The sequence below is a fragment of the Oratosquilla oratoria genome, chromosome 24 (assembly GCF_046742065.1).
Source record: "Oratosquilla oratoria isolate Oo_2021 chromosome 24, ASM4674206v1, whole genome shotgun sequence".
Classification (NCBI taxonomy): domain Eukaryota; kingdom Metazoa; phylum Arthropoda; class Malacostraca; order Stomatopoda; family Squillidae; genus Oratosquilla; species Oratosquilla oratoria.
The window spans coordinates 56,777,022-56,784,521 of NC_134800.1; positions in this window are offsets into that span (position 1 = coordinate 56,777,022).

A 7,500-nucleotide genomic window follows, 5' to 3' on the forward strand; every position below is an offset into this window, starting at 1 on the left:
TCCTTCCTCTCCACCTCCCCACTTCTTCCCTTCCTCTTCCCTCACCTTCTATTCCCCTCCTCTTCGCTCCCCTCCCCCTCTCGTCTCGTTTCCTGTTCCCCGTTAAGCTCATCCAGATAGCTCAACGGTGACGCCATTCGAAGGGGGGAGGGGGGAAGGGGAGGGGGAGGAGGGAGATGAGGGGGAGGTGACATGACTCGCTCGCTCAGCGACAAGTCATCTCGTCTGTTTTCCTAGTTGCTGGGACGTAACTACACAGCTGGATCCACAAGTTCCTGCTGGATTCATTTCTGAGCACTACACTGGTAAATGTGGTTAGCACGCGTATCGTATGTCTTCTCTGGGTCGTAGATATACGACATGATATACGATTCCTTTGCATAAGAACATAAGAACATAAAAATAAAGGAGACTGCAAGAGACCATAAGGCCTACACTAGGCAGTTCCGTATCCATCACCACCTGTCATCCCCATCCATAAAGTTGTCTAATCGTTTTTTAAAACAACTGATAGTTTCAGCGCTTACTACATGGTTACTAAGTTTATTCCATTCATCGACCACCCTATTAGACATCGAAGTCTAACTTGTATCCTAAATAACGGTCGAAATAGAGAATGCTAATGTGAAAGCCTTTGCAGAAGACGCTGGGTGTTGTAGTACCTGGAAGTGAAGTAGATTTCTTAATCATTGTAATAAACAATAGTGATTAATATCATTATAGATATTGTTATTGTTGTTATTGCTATTAATATTATTATTGTTATTGTTGTCATTGTTATTGTTATCGTTGTTATCGTTATTATCATCATTGCTATCATTAGCATCATTGATATCATCATCATTGTTATCATGATCATTGTTTTCATCATCATTGTTATCATCATTGTCATCATCATAATCATTTATTATTATTATTATTATTTTTTTTTTTTTTTTTGATGGGTGAAAACTTTTGTTGACCGACCTCCCTTGTGTATTTTTTTAGGAAATGGAATGGGTGGGAGTGGTTTCTATGCCTTTTGCTTTTTGGCTACCCCACGTGTAAGGGGGAAAAAGCCTTTGGCGTATGTATGTATGCAAATATGTCTAGCCCCGTGCGACAGCCATCTTCTTCCCCCTAACAAGCCAAAGACAGGAACCGATTGTGCCATTACTTCGTGTAATAGACAAAAGGCAGCGTCGTTTTAAGTTAAGTAACACGACGGATTTATTGACTGTAAAACAAGTTCTTTGTAACCACGACTCGACGTCAGTGACTACCCCCTACGGATCAGAGTCACGTAGGATTATTTCATGACTTAGGACGTGTCTCCATTCGAGGATAAATGTTGATTAATTTTAATTATTTTTCTACACACACACACACACACACACACACACGACTCGATGGCGCAGTGGTAGCGTTCGCGACCGCCACTACGGCGGTCCGGGTTTGAATCCCGCCCAGGGCCGAAATAATTTCAGCTTCGCTGCGCTGCGACTCGTTACTCCAACTCTCGTGGACGGGGAGTTGGGTGGGGGTGTGCTTGTAAGGTCACAGTATTACCCATAGATTGGTCATATATGAGCTCTGAGCTCTCTTCCGGGAGGGTAATAGCTGTCGATCACAAGTCCAACACGTGATCCGAGAGCATGGTGAATCACACACACACACACACACACACACACACACACACACACACACACACACACACACACACACACACACACACACACACACACACACACACACACACACACACACAAAACAATAGTATGTGCAGAAACCATACAAGAATCTAAGAACAAAATAAATGCTGAAAGATACAAAGACGGGTCACTACGAGCATAGAACCCTTCCCGCATAATACAACAGGTAAATACAACTAGGTAAATACACACACAGCCACTTCAGATTCAGCCGCCTCAGACACAGCCACCTCAGACACAGCCACTAGACAAAGCGTTCCGTTCTTGGATTACATAAGAACTTATTTTCTTCTTCCGCTTCTGAGAGCCTTGATAGGCAATCCTCCTTAGTCACCTCGCTGGGCCAACGACGCCCTTTGTCGTCCCCCTCCCTTGCCCCCTTCCCCCTCCCTTGCCCCCTTCCGCCTCCCTTGCCCCCTTCCGCCTCCCTTGCCCCCTTCCGCCTCCCTTGCCCCCTTCCGCCTCCCTTGCCCCCTTCCCCCTCCCTTCCCCCTTCCCCTTCCCTTGCCCCCTTCCCCCTCCCTTGCCCCCTTCACCTTTCCCCCTCCTTTGCCCCCTTCACCCTTCCCCCTCCCTTGCCCCCTCTACCCTTTCCCCTCCCTTGCCCCCTTCCCCTTTCTCCCTCCCTTCCCCCTTCTCCCTCCCTTCCCCCTTCTCCCTCCCTTCCCTCCTTCCTCCAATCTCTTCCCCCTTTCCCCTCCCTTCCTCCCTTCCCCCTCTCTTCCTCCCTTCCCCATCCCTTGCCCCTTCCCCCTTCCCCTTCCCTTCCCCCAATCCCTCCTCCTCCTCCTCTTCCTCCTCTTCTTCCGTGACCTTGCTGCTCCTCCCACGAAGTCTCCGAGGAAATCCTTTGTGAAGAGGTCTGCTGGAGGTTTCTTATGTCACCTTCGGTTCGTCTTCATCCTCCTTCGGCTGATTACTTCTTCTTCTTTTTTTTCAAGATTGAGCCCCGGACTGAACCAGGACCTCCCCTTCTCTCTCTCTCTCTCTCTCTCTCTCTCTCTCTCTCTCTCTCTCTCTCTCTCTCTCTCTCTCTCTCTCTCTCTCTCTCTCTCTCTCTCTCTCTCTCTCTCTCTCTCTCTCTCTCTCTCTCTCTCTCTCCTCTCTCTCCTCTCTCTCTCTCTCTCTCTCTCTCCTCTCTCTCTCCTCTCTCTCCTCTCCCCCCTCTCTCTCTCCACTCTCTCTCTCCTCTCTCTCTCTCTCTCTCTCTCCTCTCTCCTCTCTCCTCTCTCTCTATCTCCTCTCTCTCTCTCTCTCTCTCTCTCTCTCTCTCTCTCTCTCCTCTCTCTCTCTCTCTCTCTCTCTCTCTCTCTCTCTCTCTCTCTCTCTCTCTCTCTCTCTCTCTCTCTCTCTCTCTCTCTCTCTCTCTCTCTCTTTCTTTCTTTCTTTCTTTCTTTCTCTCTCTCTTTCTCTTTTAATTGCCGTGGAACCCATGTCCCAATTACCAGCTATTTCTGTCCTTGTCTTCAGGCCTACCGTTATTAGCAAAATCATATAATCTACTACTTACGTTTTCGTAAGACACATGAATGTCATTTGTATACAAACGAGTATTTGTACCAATTAGAAAATACGAAATGCCAATTTGCTACCAAAGCTGAAACCTTTCGAAATAGGTCTGTTAGCCCCCCACTCCTCCACCCCCACCCCCACTCCCACTCCCCACTTCACCCCTCCTCCCTCACCCTACACCCCGAGTTCTATTTACTTTAAGTAGTCTCCAAGAATGTGACGTGCCCACCCAAGAATGTGACGTGCCCTTCCAGGAATGTGACGTGCCCACCCAGAACTGTGACGTACACTACCAGAACTGTGACGTGCCCACCCAGAACTGTGACGTACCCACCCAGAACTGTGACGTACCCACCCAGGACTGTGACGTGTCCACCCAGAACTGTGACGTGTCCACCCAGAACTGTGACGTACCCACCCAGAACTGTGACGTACCCTGCCAGGAATGTGACGTGCCCGCCCAGAACTGTGACGTCCGTTTCCCCAGGAATGTGACGTCCGTTTCCCCAGAAATGTGACATGCCATCCTTTGATATGTGATGTGCCATCAACCCGTAATGTGACGTGTCACATTCTCCCCAAGAATTGATGTGACAGCCCCCAAGAACCACACCCCAACACCACCACCAACAAGACAACTCCATGATTGTGAACCACAGAACTCGTTCATCATTATTCACGTCTTCTCTCGCAGAACCGAGTGAAGTCCTCAGGAATTAGATGTCTAGGTCGCCTTTCTAGTTAAGAGGCTAACTCGCCTATGGAGGTAGGAGGGACGTCCGTATTTGAACGAGATCGTCCACCGTCAGCCAAATTCGAACCCCAAAAAGTCTCTACTCTCCACCATGGGAAAGATCGTCTTATGGTGTCAGTATTTAAAACAACGAGTCTCATCTCTCGGGGTCATTGACCCCTGGAGCCTCCACACAGTTCCTTAAATGGGATCACTAGCCGGGAATTAGTGGCAATTAGTGGATGTTTAGCGATTCTTGTCAGTGTTGACAAAAGGCCTTTTCAGCAAGCCAAGCAACAGCGAAGCATAAGTTTGGGTTCTGTACGAGGGAAAAGGGTCGAAAGCAGGTAGTGGATGTTTAGCGATTCTTGTCAATGTTGACAAAAGGCCATTTCAGTAAGCTAAGCAACAGCGAAGCATAAGTCTGGGTTCTGTACGAGGAAAAAGGGTCGAAAGCCCATGATCGAAGGGGTGACTGGGGTGGTAGGTTTAGTCCCTTAATCGGTAAGTGGGTCTTCCTTCAGTAGAACGGAATCATTCAGCGGAAATCATAAAGAACCTAAACAAGTATAGCGTTCGCCATCAGTCCTGGGACACAGTCACGTCTCGCTGTGTCTGTTTGAACGCGAACCGTGAGTTCGAAGCTTCCCTCCCGCTGGGAAGTATTTAATGTTTTCCGCCTGAATTGTTTCTTTGTCTAATGCAGCATTCCCCAAAATAGGGGAAAATTCCCCATTTAGGGAAATTTGAAGCTACCAGAGAGGAAATAATTACACTGCCTACTAGCAATAAAAAAAAATTGTCGGATGGATTTTCTGCCTGAGAGAGAGAGAGAGAGAGAGAGAGAGAGAGAGAGAGAGAGAGAGAGAGAGAGAGAGAGAGAGAGAGAGAGAGAGAGAGAGAGAGAGAGACAAAGACAGAGAGAGAGAAAGACAGGGTGTATGCCTGTTGTATATGGTCGGTGTAGTTTACTGTGTAACTCTGTTTATCAGTATATTTGTACATTTCTAAAATAAATTAGTAAGTAGTCACAGTGTGTTCTACCATGAAGGGAAAAATATGGATGGTTGAACTGGGTGTAGGGGAAAAATGATAGAAAAAAGTTTGGTAACCACTGGTCTAATGTCTTCCACAAACTTTTGCATCTTTGCCAAAAGATCTGCTTCCCAAAAGCCTATAGACACACACACACACACACACACACACACACATAAATATATATATATATATATATATATATATATATTACATTGTTTTGCTTTTTCACTCTTAAATATTATCATATCACCATATAGGTCCGTTTTCTTTAATTTTTTTGTTATGATTTTTCATCTCGTTTATTCTCTGTCCTTTTTCATTATTCGTTTCTCTGCTCTGATTAGCATTATCACATCACCTTCCTATTTATTTTCCAATGTGGGTAGTTCTAATATCTGCGTCTCGTGCTTATATATTTTATATATATATATATATATATATATATATATATATATATATATATATGAGAGAAATTCGCTAGTAACAGCGACATCAATCCGATAATCTTTATGACAATCGCATGCAGGATTCGAACCCACTGCTTTCGGCCACCCGTAAGATCACCTTCACAGAGCCTTAGCCCACTACACCAACAGACTTATTTATATATATATATGTATATATATATATATATATATATATATATATATATATATATATATATATATATAATATAACTTTATTCTATCTTATGTTTTTGTATTTATTTACTTGTTTGTTTATCTATTTACTTATTTATTTTGTGACCACAACACAGCTGCATATGCCAATCTGGGACGGATCAAACTTTCAATAGATCTTTTCAATGTATTTTCATCCATATGAACTACCATTCGTGTATTCATTAGCATTTTATACCTTCTATATGATACTCTGGCGACAGATTATCTGTAAATAAAATGCTCGTTCTTTTACTCCTTAGCCTCTTTGAATTTCTCATGTCCCAGTATATTATTTCTTGACGGCTTCTTTTCAATCAACTCGTTTCCAAAGCGTTGTAACGTACTTTTGTGTATCGAATTGTCTAATGCACTTTAGGCTCCATTCATATACCAGTTATGAATACTCCTGTAACAATTTACAATTCCATTCACATTTCGTCATTTTCACCACCTGGTCATTACCAGCCAATAAGCTTATGTAGATATTTCATTCATCATATCATTGATATATACTGAAAACATTACTGGTGCCAATACCAAGCCTTGTGGTTTTCAGGTAGTCACATTTCTCCAGCCTAATACTTCAACTTTCACTTTAGCTCTTTCATCCATCATATATACACTGAGAACATTGTTGGTACCAATACCAAGCCTTGTGGTACTCCGCTAGTCACATTTTCCAGCCTGATATTTCAACTTTCACTACAATTTGCATACGTGCATCCACCACGAAATGTTTTATCCGTCACAATGTGCTCCCTTGAAGTCTAAATTAATATTTATGTGGTATTTTGTTCGAAAACCTTTTCCAAGTACAAGTATACACAACCCAGCCTCTTCTCGAAAAGTATACAGGTTGGTTACGTATGATTTTCTTTGTGTGTGTGTGTGTGTGTGTGTGTGTGTGTGTGTGTGTGTGTGTGTGTGTGTGTGTGTGTGTGTGTGTGTGTGTGTGTTCGCGCGTGTGTGTGTGCGTGTGTGCGCGTATTTCTACGAATATATCGCCAAGGTCACTTTTTTCAGAACAATTCTTTAATACCCGTAGTGAGGCTATGCAACGATTCAGTGGAAAACCTTCATTTGTCTGTACAAATCCCATTTGCATCCCATTACGCCGTCTCTCACATCACGCACGCTCACTCCTCTCCCACCCTCACTCCTCTCGCACCCTCACTCCTCTCCCACCCTCACTCCTCTCCCACCCTCACTCCTCTCCCACCCTCACTCCTCTCCCAACCTCCCCCTCTCGCACCCTCCCCCTCCTCTCGCACCCTCCCCCTCCTCTCGCACCCTCCCCCTCCTCTCGCACCCTCCCCCTCCTCTCGCACCCTCCCCCTCCTCTCGCACCCTCCCCCTCCTCTCGCACCCTCCCCCTCCTCTCGCACCCTCCCCCTCCTCTCGCACCCTCCCCCTCCTCTCGCACCCTCCCCCTCCTCTCGCACCCTCCCCCTCCTCTCGCACCCTCCCCCTCTCCCACCTTCCCCCTCTCCCACCTTCCCCCTCTCCCACCTTCCCCCTCTCCCACCTTCCCCCTCTCCCACCTTCCCCCTCTCCCACCTTCCTCTTCTCCCACCTCCCCGTCTCCCACCCTCCCCTTCTCCCACCCTCCCCCTCTCCCACCCCCCTCTCCCACCCCCCCCCCCCCTCTCCCCCTCCCACCCTCCCCCCACCCCCCCTCCCCCCCCCCACCCCCCCCACCCCCCACCCACCCCCACTCCCCCATCCCCCTCCTCCCCACCTCCCCCTCCCCCCACCCCCCTCCCCCACCCACCCTCTCCCCCACCCCTCCACCTCTCCCACCCCTCTCCCACCTCCCCCTCTTCCACCTCCCCCTCTCCCACCTCCCCTCTTCCACCTCCCCCCT